General features: G+C 42.6%; 1 long non-coding RNA gene across 1 annotated transcript; it reads right to left on the bottom strand.

Annotated features, from left to right (window-relative positions):
* Window positions 1-4066: 4066 nt before the first annotated feature.
* Window positions 4067-15388, bottom strand: LOC147580401 (uncharacterized). Its single transcript, XR_015252868.1, has 3 exons — window positions 15297-15388; window positions 14448-14571; window positions 4067-7845 (listed from the first exon to the last, which is right to left on the bottom strand). It is a non-coding gene; the product is annotated as an uncharacterized LOC147580401 (long non-coding RNA).
* Between the last annotated feature and the right edge of the window lie 1900 nt (window positions 15389-17288).

Below are 17288 nucleotides of genomic sequence, written 5' to 3'. Positions count from 1 at the left end.
AGAATTCAGGCCTGAGCCAGACATTGCTTTTGGAAATGATGCAAATGAAGAATTCTTTGGCTCCTCTGTTTCTCCACCAAATTCTTTTACTGATTTCAGGTTTGCATTTATCACTCCTTGTTTTAACAATCAGTTCTATTACATACACACATAGTTCCATGTATCTCGCTTCTTAACTAGGAGCCCCGCCGGGTTATTTTATATTTTCAGCTGCTGCACATGTTAAAAAATAAATAAATAAGTCGACCTAAAGCGAGATTTTGGTGCAGCAAGACAGAGCACGAGCATTTGAGTCAGAGAAATTGGTGTTTGAAACACAGCTTTAATTTTTTCTAAGTTTATTTATTTTGAGAGAGAGAGAGCATGAGCGTGGGAGGGGCCGAGAGAGAGAGAGAGGGAGAGAGAAAGACTCTCAAGCAGGCTCAGTGCTGTCAGCGCAGATCCGGACTCAAGACTCTCAGCTCACAAACCATGAACGAGGCCGAAACCAAGAGTCAGACGTTTAACCGACTGAGCCCGCCAGGCGCCCTGTAATGCAGCTCTAATTCTCATCCGCTTGTCCTGGGGAAAATTATATAAGCTCTGAATCTCTGTGTGCTGGCGAGTAAACAGGAAAATTAAAAATAAGCCCATATGGAATGCTTGTGGAAATCAAATGAGACGAAGCAGTTCATGTGCCCAGGCCAGGGAAAGTCAGGAACGTTGGAGGCGTTCGGCAAACGTTGGTTCTCTTCACTCCTTGAATGGTGTTATTGTACGATCTTATGGTGGGTTCCCTTAAAGAGTTATTTTTATTAAGATATAAGATATTTAAAAACCCGCAAGCACTCCCTTTGTCACTAAATTCAGTTCTTTGCAATGAAAGTTCCTAAAATTTTCTACATTGATTTATAACCTTTGAGGGGAAAAAACATTTCTTAATTCTCCATGGTTTCTGATCACTTAGGCTTTTCTGGACCGGGGTAACACGGCATGCCACATGTTTTCCTAACAAATTGCATTCGGACACTTTCCGACACTTTCATTATTTTAACTCAGGTAATAATTAGTCACTGTCAGAGGAAGGACTTAGGTTGTGCAAATCAGAATAAATTTACCTTGCCGTAGCAGCAGTCACAAATGAAGCAATAAATTAGAAATAGCAAATTGTTACGGACTTAAGAGATCACAAATCAAAATCGCTCCCTGAAATCCAGGAAAAGGTAGAGGACTGCCAAGATTTCTTTGAGAGCTTAATTTTTCCAGATAACTTTTGAGTTGAATCAGTTTATGACAAATCCCAGAGACGCTGCAGACGCTGATCACAAAGATGACATTCTGGGACTTCGCTCCTGTACCATAAGCTATTTCATAATGCTTCTTATTGAAGAGGAAATGAATTTTCTTCTGATATTTGGGAGCCCCTAAATCTCTTGCGTACACACACACACAGAGCCACAGACAAATGTGCAGGCGCACATACAGAACCACCCCCCACACGCTCACGCATACACATATACACACACACACAGAAAATTAAGAATTCTTCTGAAAAGTTCCCTTGATACAAAGCCCTTCCCGGCATTCCAGTGATCAAAGGGGTAAAATCTGAGATCACGAGCAGGTTCTGGACTTAGTTCATATTCCCAGGCATGGGCAATTAAGTGAGTTGATACGGTGCGGGGTTGGGGGGGGGTGGTGGAGATGTGTCTAAGGGTGTGTCATGGCCGCCCTGTGCTCAGCTTCCTCTAGTTCCGCATTTTTTTTCTTTTTTCCGGGATCAGAAGGATGATATAGAAGACGCGCCCGTCAAATACGCTTCAACAGACCCAGAAAGGATCTTGGACGCAGCGAGTGAAAGAATGCGAATCGGTGTGAACGATGCCCCAAATATACAGTAACGTAAGCGGAACAAATGGGAGGTCCCGCGCTTCCTTCCAAAGAAGCAAAGGCCTGAAATTATTGGAGGAGAAACCCGTGGCTCAGTCAAAGCCTCTTGGGCAAAGTTTAGCGGCTGCAATTGCGAGAAAGGGCCGTATGTGTCAACTACGTGATGTGACACCCAGGAAGCTGACACAGTGTTGCCTCTGATTACGGAAGTACAGTCACCGTACTGAAGGAGGCAACCATCCTACTTAAGCACTGGTCAGGGAACGACCAGTGTGGCATGTTCATTTGTGTGTGCGGCCTCCTCAGAAACACACAGAAACATTGAAACAAGGCCTTGTGAGAAAGCACGAGTCTTCCCATTGGATGAGCATAGGTCTGTTTCACCCAGAGGAGAGAGAGACTCTGGTTCAGGGTGGCTATTCATGACAGTTGTCTTCCATTACTGGCAGAATTACCCTGCAGAGGAAAGAACAGATTTGTTCTCTTTGGAACAAAGATAGAGAACAGACTCTGGTCCCAAAAGATGGAACTAAAACCAAAAGGCTTATTTCTGGTTAAATGGCGCTTGACGTTGAGAATCTAATTTTCCACACACACACCCCCCCCCCAACCCCGTTCCTGTGGCCCAACAGGGTTTTCAGTAAAATTATCAAAGTCTCTGTCACCAAGGAAAAGCCTGTGTCATCCATGCAAACAGAGACTGAGGTGGCAGAAATTTAAGAACTGACCGTACGCGGTACGGTTATGAAAACCGACTGAAGGGAGACTTTGAGAGCCCCGACGCCCCTTCCTGAGAGACTAGCACCAAATCGTAATAAGCAGAGAAGCCCTCACAGAATCCCGCTAACATTTCTGATTTGTAGGAGATGGGCCAACAGGATGGCCAGCAGGGGGTGTCCACTCAGGAGTCCCCCTGATCACTGATGCTCTTGTGAGCCTAGATGTCATTCTGTGGCTACAGGAGGAAAGCAGGTGGGTTCACAGCTTGCAGTCGGTTGGGATAGATGGATCTTTCCTGGTGGTATGGCAAACAGCATCAGGGACAAAGCCCCCTAATCCATATTGGTGTAGAGAGGAGGTTTATAAGAAAAGTGGATGTGATTTTGTGTTCCTCGGGTACCATTTTATTGAAGAAGATATTCTAGAAATTCTGAGTTCTGACTTTCAACACACTCCTCCCAGACGTCGGGAGCAGGACGTAGGTAGTACGATGTAATATCAACCTGGCCACTGGTCTACAGTCTAGTAGGATCATCCTAGTTGAAAACGGTTGAGTGTCATAAAATTAAAGGAGAACCCACCCACCAAATATATAGACAGCACATGGCTGATAGGGACTTCTTCTCGTTTTAGGTTCTTTGTTTCCTAAGTTTCATTATTTATTTTGAGAAAGAGAGCGAGTGCAAGCAGGGGAGGGGCAGAGAGAGAAGGGGAGATAGAATCCCAAGCAGACTCTGCACTGTCAGCCTGGAGCTAGAGGTGGGTCTCGAACTCACAAACGATGAGATCGTGACCTGGGCTGAAATCAAGAGTTGGGTGCTTAACTGAGCCATCCTGGTGCCCCTCATTTTAGATTATTGAATATAAACAGTGAAAAAAACAACAAACGAACAGTAAAACATGACTATTGAAAGATTTGGTAACCTATAACGAGGACCACAAAGCCCTCACAGAGAATGTTAAAACTATATTTTTAAAATAAAAATAAGAAAAAAGAACTAACATAAATAATATCTACTTTATATTCACAAAATGACTAAAAACTACAGACCTATGAAATGGGAGGTTAAAAAATAAGCTGTGGGGAAAACCAACCGAACTGAAAAAGAAGCAGATTTAAGGGGCGCCTGGGTGGCTAAGTCGGTTGAGTGTCTGCCTTTGGCTCAGGTCATGATCTCATGGCTCGTGAGTTTGAGCCCCGCGTCAGGTTCTGTGCTGACGGCTCGGAGCCTGGAGCCTGCTTCGGATTCTGTGTCTCCCTTGCTCTCTGCCCCTCCCCCACTCATGCTCGCGCTCTCTCTCTCTCTCTCTCTCTCTCGCTGTCAAAAATAAATAAACATTTTAAAAAATTAAAAAAAAAAAAAACCAAAGGAGAATTAAAAATGGAATGAGCATAATGGAACAAAAAACATACAATACCAGAGCGGAAATTTTCCCTAGACCAATTACAAAGTGAAACGTTAGTCTGCAAGAAAATTGATCCTGAGGTGGGATTTTCACTGAATGAAGAATATGAAGATTTAAACATTTGTAAAAGAGGTCAACAGAGACCCAGTCCCTTAACAATTGGCATGTATAAAAATGAGGCCAGAGAGGGGCACCTGGGTGGCTCAGTCGGTTGGGCATCCGACTTCAGCTCAGGTCATGATCTCACAGTCCGTGAGCTCGAGCCCCGCGTCGGGCTCTGTGCTGGCAGCTCAGAGCCTGGAGCCTGCTTCGGATTCTGTGTCTCCCTCTCTCTGACCCTCCCCCATTCATGCTCTGTCTCTCTCTGTCTCAAAAATAAATAAACATTAAAAAAAAATGAGGCCAGAGAAATGGAGTTGAAACAACACACAAGGAAAAATAACATAGAAATGGTAGAAATAGTAATAGAAAAAAATGTTGAAGGACTGAGTAAAGCTCTGTAGATTCAAATAAGATCTTGTGTATAAAGAAATTGATTAAAAGACATCAATCACTACACAACTTGGTTAAAATATCTGCGTGCAAGAAAAAAGAATCCTGTGACTATCTAGGAAGAAAATATCAATGAGTTATTTCTGTCAGTCATCCCCAAAATCAGTTTGATATCGTAGTTCTCCTCTGTAGCTCTAAGAGCCAGAAGACAATGGTGTAGTTTATAAGATGTGAAAATAAAAGCATCTGCTAGAAGAACCCTCTAGTTGGGGCGCCTGGGTGGTTCAGTCGGTTAAGCATCCAACTTTGGTTCAGGTCATGATCTCACGGTTCGTGGGTTCGAACCCTGCATTGGGCTCTGTGCTGACAGCTCAGAGCCTAGAACCTGCTTCAGATTCTGTGTCTCCCTCTCTGTCCCTCCCCTGCTGGCGCTCTGTCTCTCTAGGTCTTTCAAAAATGCATAAGCGTTAAAAAAGAAATTAAAAAAAAGAACCCTATAGTCAAGTTGTGATTCTTTGTAGAACCCAAATAGATATTTTCTGTACGTGAAAAACACTCGGAACAGTTACCACTCACTTTGCTTTCCTGATTCATTACTTAAAGATAGATTCTAATTAATATGAATGGTAAAACTGTGGAATAAAATAACTAGCAAAACAGATTACACAATGTCTAACTATGATTTAAAAGGAAAGTGGCGATGTTGCTGATGATTCTTGAAGGTGAAGTTTTCCCCGATGAAATTTTCTAATTCAATCATAGTAAATAGGACCTAGGGCATCGCTCTATATTTTTAGACACAGAGAGTTCTTTTGGCTTGAAGGAGTTCACAGACAGGTTGGTGACTCCTTTGGCCTCGCTGGCAAGATCAAGCATAGCTACTTGTGAGGTCAGAGTCACGCGAATCTTCCCAAGGGTACGATTTCCTTCTCTCAACCACCATAAAACTTAATTTTCAAACTTCTTCTACAGCAATTAATATGTTTTGGCGGATGTTTGTCTCATTTGCTCACAGTCTCTCTTACGGCTTCAACAAGGACTTAAGCCCCATGGGAGTAAAGTCTATATTCTGTTATTGGCATGGCCTTCAGACCTCCCAAACCAGCATCTATATGGGCCTGACCCTGGCAATCACTGAACAGATGCTCACTGCTTTGCGTCCTGTTACAGAAATGCTGAATATCCTTCACTCTGCCACTTGCAGGAATGCAAGTTCTTTTAGAAGATTCCGGAAAACCCCTGAGGTAATGAAAGAATCATATAAAATCACCCAATAGGCAATCATCAATTGGATATAGATGACTGCCTCTATGTGGAGAAAGTGGGTGCTATTGGCCAGCTGGCCTGGGACCGTACCGTGGTTGGCTGCGACGTTTGTGGAAGACTCCCCTGAGAAGTAAAATGAGAGAAGATTCAAAGAGTTTGTGCAGTTTTAATGACGAAGGCGTGTGAGAAGAATCTTTTATGTGGGGGCTTTAAAACCTGAAGAATCACAAGAGGCAAGAAAAAAAAAAAAGTCCCCACTCCTGGTCCTGCACCGTAATAAAAGCCACAAATACGAGAAAAAAGAAGCCAAGTTCAAGCAGCAAGAAGTAGGTAAGACTAGAAGCCACCTCCGGGGGACAAGGCACACCCACGGGCCACTGGCGGCGACAAAAGGGCTCTCTGATATTTTCCTGTGCTTTTCCGTGAAAACGGAATGCACCATTCTGTCTCCCTCCTACTTATGTCAGCCTGGTTTACTGAGAGTCCTTCTGGACATCCTTCAGCCCAGAAGTTTCCTTTTATAAGTGGTACCTTTTTGAATCCCCATGTTAATCACGAAGTCACGCGTATCCACATGACATCTCCTTAAATAATCTTTGTCGGTTCCCTGGGTGCATAGCCATTGCTGTATTTTTTTTCTTTCTTTTTTTTTTTTTTTAGATACTTTATATTTAAAGAATATCCAAGCCTCAATTATCCCTTCCATCTGAGTTTAGGCTGTCAGGAAGTCCTCCATAGATTTTCTGCCACAATTTCCATCTCCCAGAGCCCACCCATCCGGTCTTTGCTACACATGAATGTTGGATTCCTTTGTTGCTGTTGTTTTTTCCCTACGACATGCTCGAAGACATAATAATTGAATTTTAAAGCTGGCAGAGGCCTGAGACACCTACTCAAATACTTTCTAAATGGTCTTCCTTAGAATGCCAGTTGCTATAAATATTCTGCACAAAAACGTTCCCCAAAGAGCTTGGGAACTTCTTCAGTCTAGAGAGTCCCTTTGAGATTCATAATGCGTATTTGCACACTAAAGACCAACAAGGCCCTCAGTAAAGAAGCCAGCTCAACTTTGTAGAACTCAGGTGACCACATTCTGTGGGAGATATTGCTTGAGTCCCACAACCTCATTTCGCAGAGATTCTCAGACCAGGGGAGCTTAAGAAACTCAACGTAGCCTTTCCTGCCCACCCCTGTTACAAAAAAGTGTTAGGTCCCTTTATCTGGACTTCTCACAGCCCCTAGTGTTTGTGGCTTGGAGCATCTTTTTACTTTAAATTGTCTACTCAATCGCTTAAAATAATTATGAATTATGTGGAATGTAGAACGTCTACATTTGCTCTATTGGTAAAGTCCAATTTACCATCAAGGCAGAGTCCATGCTTCTTTCGGCCACTACTCCCCCTCATGCTTAGCACACATCTGGCAAATGGTAGGTGCTCTGTAATGTTCACCGATGGCCTGACCAATGGTATTCGGGTGAGAGCTTGTGGCTGGGGTCTGTGTCATTTGCAGCTGCTCCTCCAACTTTACGTAATTATGGCATAACCTTCCTCATCAACGGATGGGTTAGTTTCAGAATGAGGTGACCTTTCGTATCGCGAGCGCTCTATAGCCCAATAGAGTACTCCGCTTAAGGAAGTCTTGTGAAATAGCCATATTAGCCATGGGGAGACAGGGCCACATCACATCCAGGCTGGGGGGACACCACTGTCGAATTCCTATGTCCTCACGAGTGTTCGTCGAGTAAATAAAAGAATGCACGAGGCGACAAGGATCCTAGAACCTCTTGCTCCTCCTGACGTGGCAGTGACTCCAAGAGGTCATGTTGAGGAATAAGTAGAATACATACTGAAAGCATTTGTATTCCCTGTGAGACACCAGCGTTCTCATTGCGTCCCCCACCTGACACAGCGCTGGCAGCTTTCCAAGTCTTTACGTAGGTGTCTGACTCTTGCCATTCAACTTTCCTTCTCTTCCCCAAATCCACTACCCTGAGCCCCATTCACCTCTTGCCCTGGTGGCCCACTTCAGTTCGCTCCCTTTAGCGATGGGAGCGATGGCATTTGTGGTGCAAGAGGAAGATCCCTGGGCCTGGAATTGAAAAAAAAAAAAGTTGTCTGAGTCCCAGTCCTTCCCTCTCAGAACCTTGTAAAAGGTGAACATGGCGTGAACAACGCTGAGCAACTATTTCTGCTAACGTGTTCACGGTGAAGTTCGCCTTGTCCAAATCTAGAAAAATCAAACTCAAAAGGGAAGGTGCTTCGTTAACCACAGAGCCCTCTGTGTATCAGAGTCTTACAAACTTGTCCCTTCAAACCTGCAACCTGTGACCCAATATATTTGAAGAAAAACACTGTCCCCCTCTTTTAGATATGTATCGTGCTCATTAAGAATTAGAGGCTGAAAAGGCTTGCAGCAAATAAACCTGCTTGATCCAGAGACTCCCCCCAAGAAATCTTAGCACAAACCCTTTTTGTTTGTTGGCTTGCTCGTTTTGATATCATAAAATCAACATGGGACAGACACTGGTTTCCACACTTCGTTTCCACGGAAAACGTTGCCCGACTCCAGTTCAGGGGATGGCGTTGAAAATGGGCCCTGCTTCACAGAAAGCTGTTGCTGCTTTATTTTGTTTTAAGGGACCTTGACTTCTTGAACTAATTTGAGTCAGATGCAGTGGAGTTATCAGGTACTTTGACAAAGGAGGAATTTGGGAAGAGAGAACGTCTGGCAGCGGGAGAAGGCAGACGGCTGATGCCTTGTCTTGCGTGGAAAGCCAGCCTTGCAGAGGCCAACACGAGTCTGTCGGGTCCTTTCCATCCACTCCGTGCAGTTGATACTCTCGTTCTCTCTCCCACCGACTAATTTACCAGCCTCCTAACCAGCCCGTGTCATCCGTCTTACCCTTGGCTGTGCAGGTCACTCTAACGAAACACACCCTTACCATACGATCCACCAATCCCCGCCTCCGAGTCTTTATCCGAAAGAATTGAAATCTAGAACCCGAAGAGAGGTTTTCACTCCCATGTTCATTGCAGGGATCTGCTGTATAATTTTGTGCCTTTCGTTCAAACTACAGTATATTTATGTATGTATGTATGTATATATATATATATATGTATACATATATATTTAAAATTTGTTAAGACGGTAGATGCCATGTTAAATTGTCTTACCATAATAAGAAGAAAACCAACCTTGTCCTTTGCTTACTTGAGAATCCGGTGGCTCTCTCTCGTTTTTGTTTTCTCCATTAAATGAGATGAAGCCTAAACTCCTTGGCAAAGAATCCTTGGCCTTCCACCATCCGACTCTAACCCACCCTACCAACTTCATCTCTGGTCTGGTCAAGACTGTGCCTTACCTGTTCTGAACGTTTGGCTGTTCCCTGAATGTGACACCCCTTTCCACGATTCCAGACTTTTGCACATGCCGCATTCTCTGCCCGGAAGGCACCCTACCAAATTTCTCTTTTTGGCACGTGCCTTCAAAACCTGTCCTAGATATTCACTCATCTGCGACTGCCCCAGGCAGTTAACCCCTCTCTTTGCTGGAGTCCTTAGGCTTAAAACTACATTGCATATAGCTGATGCGATACATCAACCCTGGGCATTGAGATGTAGATTTCACTTTAGAGTTTGTCTCAGTCTGCCCAGGCCACCATAACAAAATGTCATGGATGGAGTGGCTTAATGGACAGAAATTTATACTCTCATGCTTCTGGAGGCTAGAAGTGCCGTATCAGGGAGTCAGTATGGTCAGGTTCTTGGTGAGGGCCCTCTTCCTGGCTTGCAGACCACTGTCTTCTTTCTGTGTCTCCACATAATGGAAAGAAGAAGTTCCAATGTCTCTTTCTCTTCTTGTAATGTTAGTAATCCCATCATGAAGGTCCCCCACCAAGACCTCATCTAAACCTAATTAGTCTCAACGACCCCGCTTTGTAATACCATCACATGGGGGTGAGGGCTACAACATCTGAATTGTGGGAGGGCACAAACATTCCGTTCATAACAAGATGAGTCATACATGTATCCCAAGTGTGTGTGTGTGTGTAGAGAGAGAGGCAAGTGTGTGTATAGACAGACAAGCATATAGCCTGTGTGTGGCTTATAGCAAGTAGTTGATGTGTGTTAGGCACTTAGTACATTTTCACGGACACATATATAGACAAACAGACCATTCAACATAATAATCCTAATGAAGAAGGTGAGGTGAGAAGTTAGAGAGTCACACACAGAAGATGGAGTTGTCGCTATCAGCCCAGGGGGCAGAAGCAAAAAGTATTAAACTGGCCAAGAAACCCATCTAGGGGTCTGGAGCAGAAGGAAGTAATGGCAGAAATGTGTCTCTTCTAAGTGCCAGAAGCAAATGACACAAAATGACTTTACTGGCCACCTCGGATTTCTCAGTTCAGTGAGGTATACATGTCCTTTGTTGCCTTTATACACGTTTGGAATCTCGGCGTAAATATTTTTGGCTTTCTCTGTCTTGAAAGAAGAATAAAGGATGTTAGGCAGCTGGCAACAGAGTCTTCAGAGAAAATCCTCCGACGTTTCAGTCTCAGGACTACAATATGTTAAGTTTATCTAGTTGATCGATTTTGCCAAAAGATTCCTTTGGGTTTGGTCATTTCAAAAGAAACAGGAAGTACATTCCATTAAAATCATTGGAAAAAATTTATCTCCACGCGTCGCTATGGGGTGTGGGTTAAATCCCGTTCACGTAATCCACGTTAGTTGAGTATCTACAATACGACATGTCCTAGGTACTGGGAACAGGGCAAGGAGCAAAGTCAATGTTGAAGAATGAGCCGTTTGTCTCTCAGCAACTCAGGAGCCGGTTGCTACCAATTAAAGAGGCTGACACCTATTTGTTACCTCCTTAAATGGCTGAAGGAGCTGTTGACTGCCGGCCGCTTTGCTCAGGAAACCACCATATTTGCAAGTACAAATGCATATTTACACTCTGATGAATAATGAAGGTTATTTATCGCATGTGCTTGAAATAATGGTTGATTTTGGAGTGTCGTTCATAAAACGCGCATCAAAAAGTGTGTTATGGCCTGACGTTTTCATTGCGGTTCAAGGAAAATAGTCCTTGGAAATTGTCTTGCTACCAAATTGCAATCATAAAGGCAGGGGTTCAGACTGGGAGAATCATTTTATATTGTGAACTTCTGGATAATATATAACATAAAGAGTTTAATTGAATCATTCACTTGGGTTTTTGCCCAGAAAAGTGGGAATTTAAATGCTGATACAGCTTCAGTTCCCAACGATACCAGTCAGCACTCCTTAGATTGGATGTAAATAATCCTATTTGTGGGTATGCAATACGATACGAGTGTGCTTGTCCGTAAACTTGCTAGCAAAGGTAATTAAATAATGCCATCATGTCTTAATACGTAGGAAAAAAAAAATCACTGACCTCGAAGTATGATTCAATATGTACTTTCCTTCTAGCTACTAGAAGAAAACACTGAATTGTTAGCAAGCTATGCCTTACTTTGGAACCACAGAAGCAAGATAGAAACTACACACGCTCCCGAGTGCACACACGCGTGCGTGCATGCATGCGCACACACACGCGCACGCACACACACACACTGAATGCTCAGAAGTTACCATAGCAACATTAAATCTGCTTCCAACCCATGTTTGCAGAAGTTTGTGGCAAACATAGTCCAACCCAATTGGGCCTTGTGATTCTTCTTTCCTTGGATTAGAGATTTGAATTTGGTTCACATTCTATGTTTTCAAGTTCATCTTGATTTAAATTCTGAGTTTCGCAAGTCCTGTTTCCTGAGCTCCATCCCTATCACAGTGCTCGCAGAAAAATGAATCAGCTACAGGGTCACTTAGAACATTGTAATCCAGTCCACACACAACAGGAATGAAATGTGTCTCAAAATAGAAGCTGTTCCAGCAAAGCTGCTTCGGAGAGGAGCTTGTTTGGAAAGAACTCTTCTTGGTATATATAAAATGGGCCTTGTTTGCGTGACTAAAAATCGAATCAATTTATAGACAGAATATTTTTATGGAAAGAAAGGAGGAAGGGGTTGTTTGGGGTATGCTTTCTCTGGAAATCTATCTCCCTGTGATCATAAGGACAATGATATTAAGCACTGTATTTTGGCATCAACTTAGATCCTCACTCCTGATTCTTCACATTATGATTATTCCTTCTCAGCCTCTGTATTTTCTTCCTCTCCTGTTCATTGTGTGAACATTGGGGTTCCCAAGAGCACCATCCCTGGTCCCATTTTCACCCCAATGGCTGTTCCTATCCTGAGTGAGGTTACGATTTGCAAAAGCCTACAATTTGCAACCATCATGTCATTCATAGCTATGTTTCCAGAAAGATCTCCGTCCAAAACCTGACTCTGTTTCTAAGCTTATTGTGTCCCCCCGACCTTTTAACCAACACTCACCATTGTTTTCCTCAAATCAGCTTTTCCATCTCAGTTAGTTGCTCCTCATTCATTTTGGTCTTTAGGCTCGCATATTTGAAGCGATACGACACATTCCCTTCACTTCATTCCCTTCATTTTTTTCTTTCCGTGCAGTTTCATGGAATTTCTGACATGTCTATAAATCTGACCTTCTCTCTATCCCCTGATGCTGCCTTGAGTCTGCCCCCATCATCCCTCTCGGGGGCTTTTTCAAAGGTTTTCTCAGCTGCGTTTCCTGCTCCCTTTCCAAACCTTTCCTTGCATGGTCCCATATAATCTTTAGAATAAAACTTGTACTGTGCTGAGAATTCTTCCATGACCCTCCTATTGCAGACACTATTAGGGCCATTGCCTCGGTCTGACATTTTGCCACTTCACTTAGCTCTCCACTGCTCTGGGACACGTGTCCCTCCCATGCCCTTCCTTTCCCATGCCTTAAATCAAGAGTCTTGACTTACAATGTCTCCTGGGTGCTCGAGCAGATGTAAGCTGATAGGGAGACATGGGGGCCTGCGATAACCTGGAGAGAGTGTGTGCGATTCAAAACAATTAAATATCATTTTAAAAACATCACTAGGCAATCAAAACTCCTCTGTGCGCTAGATGCTGTCTTTGGGAGGCCGTCATAACCTCGGCCTGTGCTCTGGTCACATTCAAAAGCTTACGTCCTGTGAATGAATTAGGCTCTCTGGAGGCTCCAAGCATTTTCATGTACTGTTTCCTCTAGATTCTTGGCGGGATATCTATCTATCAAGGTGCGACCTTCCTCCCAAAGAGGGCTATGTCTCTCTCCATCTTCTGCAGCTAATTTCACCTAAAGCTTGTAAGTCCCTCGGAGTCCAAAGCCTTCTGAGGCTTTGACTGTGCTAGAAGGGATGGGCCAAGGTGGCTAAGGTGGTGTATTATGTCCTTACAAGCTTGAAAATAACAGCAATAAAGTTTAGCATTTGTATAGTGTGTGATAGCTTCTTAAGGACTTTCATACATTAAATACTTCTGGAAAGAAGGAGAACTTTAAGAGGCACAAGAAAGCAAGAGGGAAGTGAAGAAAACTTATTTACAGGCAGTGGGCAGAGAACCAAAAAAAGAACCAAATTAAACCGTCACATTCCGTCATAGAAGTCCCTCGAATCACTTCCAACTGTCAACAATGTGAATGATCACCCCAAATCCACGTTACAGATTGACTACAGGTACCTTGTGCCCTAAATTTGTTTTTCAAGAGCACATACCAAGTTCTTTTCTTTTTTCTGTTTTTTAATTATAGCCACATCATGCTTCTATGAAGGTTTCATATTTGAATTTATGGAATTGTTATATTGAAATGGAATTGTGTTACACCTTTAAACCTCAAGTGGCTACTAATATTTTATTAAATACAGCTGCCACTAGGCAATAAAAATCTCCAAGGGGCCCAAAAAAAAAAAGTGCGGTGTTTTTCATATCTGCTTTCTTCTTGCAGAAGCCATATGCTCGTAATACGTATACACTGTCTGGTGTTCAATATACGCTCCGGCTCTGTATATAGTTAGCCCTAGAGCATTACACACCGCCTGCATAATTTCAAAACATTGAACACTAGATGTCACAAAACAAAACCCTGTGCTGTGCTCTCAAGCACAAATGCATTTACAGTTGGTTAATGAGATATACAGAAAGCTGCTGGAAAGCCAAAGAAGTTAATTTCATTATACAAGTTTAGGAAATAATGGTGGACTTTTGAGGACAGATATTCTGCCCCCCCCCGCCCCCCCCCCCCCCCCCCCCCCGCCAATTAGCTTTAAGATAAATCCATTTGGTATGCCTTTGGTTTTTCATTAGGACGTGCTTTTTTTTTTTTTTTTTTTCCCCTCCCATGTGCAGCGTTTGAAAGGTTTACATTACATAAAATTAGGGCTGTATAAACTGTGCCTCATCTCCTTCTCTAATGTGATCGCGCCTTCCCTGGAACACGGTAGCCGAAATGATGATAGCCCCCATTGTATGCAATGCACGTCAATAAACAGAGAACATGAATGTGAATCAATATCGTGTTAGTATTGGGATTAAGCAAGCTATTTTCTCCTCCTTTTTTTTTTTTTTTTTTTTCCTTCTGGGGAGATGAATATGAGTAAATAAAATGAGTGTTTGTCTGAAACTGTGTTGGGGGATTAGGCTTTGTGTTTTCCTTTTGAGGGGCGGCGTGCCAGCCGGCAGGCCTTGGCGGGCTACCTGGGCGAAGCATAGAAAACGAAATGTTCACCCTTGCAGCAGCCAGGCCTGCGGCTTTGAAGGACGCGGGGAGGCGGGCCTCCTCCAGCCCAGAAAAACCAGGTGCGACTTCTGCAGCCGGCAAAGGTTATGCTTCATATGACTTCGTTTTCTCGCTGCAAATTAAAGGACAATTTATGAGTGTCTAGACGGGAATTAATCGGAATAATATTGGCTGCTTTTGACCCGAGAGTGCTATTACAATAAAGCATATACAACACAAATATAGGACAAAATCATTTATATAGCCTATTATCATGCCAGCATCCAGAGGTACCTTACAATAATAAAATGATTTACAAAAGAAAACACTCACCAAAACATATCTCTGATGATGAATGGCTTTGAAAAGCAAACTTAATCTGTTCCTGAAGTTATAGTTAGAGAGAGTGCTTACGAGATAAGGAGATTTTAAATGATGGCAAAATAATAAAAACAGATTGGTGGGGGCGGGGGAGCTGCCGATCTAGGACAGAACTAGTTTCTACGATTTATAAGGAGTCCGTGTGCGAGAATCTTCCAAAATCCCTGTAAGCACTAAACCCGGAGAAAATATGTTCAAATCTAAACGCACTAAATGCCCGTGACATAGACACAGAAATTTTGCGCACAAAGAAGGAAGGAAAATGGAAGCTTTTTCTATGGAAAGACATGTTAAAAGTGCAGAAACCAAAAATTTTATGCAAATGACAGATCATATCTCTTAGGAAATTTAGAAAAACGATGCCGGGCAAAGGTAGAAAATATTTGAGGAATTAAACACTGCATAAAAAATTTCATATGTTACGTATGCTCCTCTCCCCAAAACGCTATTTAAACAGCCTCAATTCTAACGCCTTACCTGGTGTCTTTGTCTGTTTTCTGAAGTTAGAGAGTTTACTGAATGAAAATGAATTTTCAAATTTAATCTTGTACGCAATCGACCTTTTTTCTAAACACAAGGAAAACATGATGTCCTGTTGATTAGTTTAAAATAACTCTCTAAAAACGATTCAGTTGCTTAAGAAACACAACCTTATTATACAAAACTTGGAAAATACAGAATTAAAAAGAAAGCAAGATTCATACACCATCTCCAATCCCAGAAATAACAACAGTTAATATCTCGGTGTATTTTTTTTTTCCAAAATGGAATTTCTTCCAAATTAACTCTAAGTTAATTCCAGCTTAATTTTAAACTGGAAGAATGAATTACTCCTATAAAAACTCTGGCTGCATCAAGTAAAAGTGAAAATTATGGTAACTTGGGGCAATTGATTTCCCTTCAATAGTGTTACCTATCCTGATAATTATTGCAAACCCATTTTAATTGAAGTATCATAGTTTCAGTGCTCTAATTTTGTTTAGGAAAGAGAAACAAAGCACCTTTTTTAAAAACCAAATCTTAATATTTATATTATGTTTATATTTATATTAAATAATTAACTTCAAGTTGTAAAATAGGTAACCATTTGCATTCTTTTTTTTTCCCTAAGTAATGCTAACTAATAAATTTAATCGCTTAAGTACACACACACACACACACACACACACACACACACTTGCATATATACTGGTATATATCACTGGTATATATACATAATCTAGCTTCCTCCTACTTTTCTTCTTTACTATAAGAATAGAAACGTTTCCACTGTTCTATATGTATCTGCTCGCTCAAAAAAGAAAAAAAAAATGGGGCAGAAGATAAGAGGTTATATTTCTGGTTTTGTTCTAGCAACCCAGCCCTGAATGAGCTTAAGCAGCTGAGAATATGACTGTAAAGGCTGGGCTCCTGTGTCTAACTCCACTGAGTGTTGGCTTCCCGCGACCTGGGGAGTGATACCCTCTGTCTTATTTCAGTGTGAATTATTTCGAATGGGATTGATTGGGAATTGCTAAAGCGTTCTAGGAGGAGATAGATGGAGGCGGAAATCTTGACAAAGAAAATACAATGCAAATGTAATGTGAATATTGTCAGACAAAAGGCTCTTAGTTTGGATTTTTCTAAATCATTTGCTGCCTTTTTGCCCCTTAAATTTGTGATTCGCACTTAAAGGTGGGAGGAAGTCTCACCTGTCTACCCCGCCCCCAACACAACGGACCCTTCTCCCGCTCATTGCGTGATTGCCAAAATCAATGCCACACGCCCCCGGAATCCCCCTGCTTTTTCTTTTCCTACCCCACAAATACACAGACCCAGTTTTAAAGGCAGTTTTACCTGATTGCGTATTTGCTTGTCTGTGTATTTTCGTTCTTTCTTTTGCTATTCCATTTCCTTTGGTGGTGGCGATTACCCACGCTGTCAAGGACTTCCTTTTAAGAAAATTAAATAGAAAAGATACCTTCTTATTAGAAATCATAGGGACAAACTGATCCACTAACTCTCATCATCATTTAAATCTTCATCCGGCCTTGGGGCGCCTGGGTGGCGCAGTCGGTTGAGCGTCCGACTTCAGCCAGGTCACGATCTCTCGGTCCGTGAGTTCGAGCCCCGCGTCAGGCTCTGGGCTGATGGCTCGGAGCCTGGAGCCTGTTTCCCATTCTGTGTCTCCCTCTCTCTCTGCCCCTCCCCCGTTCATGCTCTGTCTCTCTCTGTCCCAAGAAATAAATAAACGTTGAAAAAAAAAACTTAAATCTTCATCCGGCCTTTTGAGAACTTGAAGTTTAGTGATATAAACTCAGTGCCGACAGATCGTCGTAATTTGCTACCACTATGAAGAATCGTATCAACTGAACTGGCTTCCACTATCTCCTACTGACGTTGGAAATCATTTGCTTCCTCCCGCAAACCTGGCTAACCCGTCTTTCTTAAGTTTCTGAATTGTATTGTGTAATTCTTTGTCACGGCAGC

The sequence above is a fragment of the Puma concolor genome, chromosome B3, assembly GCF_028749965.1.
Source record: "Puma concolor isolate L17-30 chromosome B3, mPumCon1.1.hap2, whole genome shotgun sequence".
Classification (NCBI taxonomy): Eukaryota; Metazoa; Chordata; class Mammalia; order Carnivora; family Felidae; genus Puma; species Puma concolor.
Note: the sequence above shows the minus strand (reverse complement) of the source record. Positions and strands in the feature narration are given on the sequence as shown.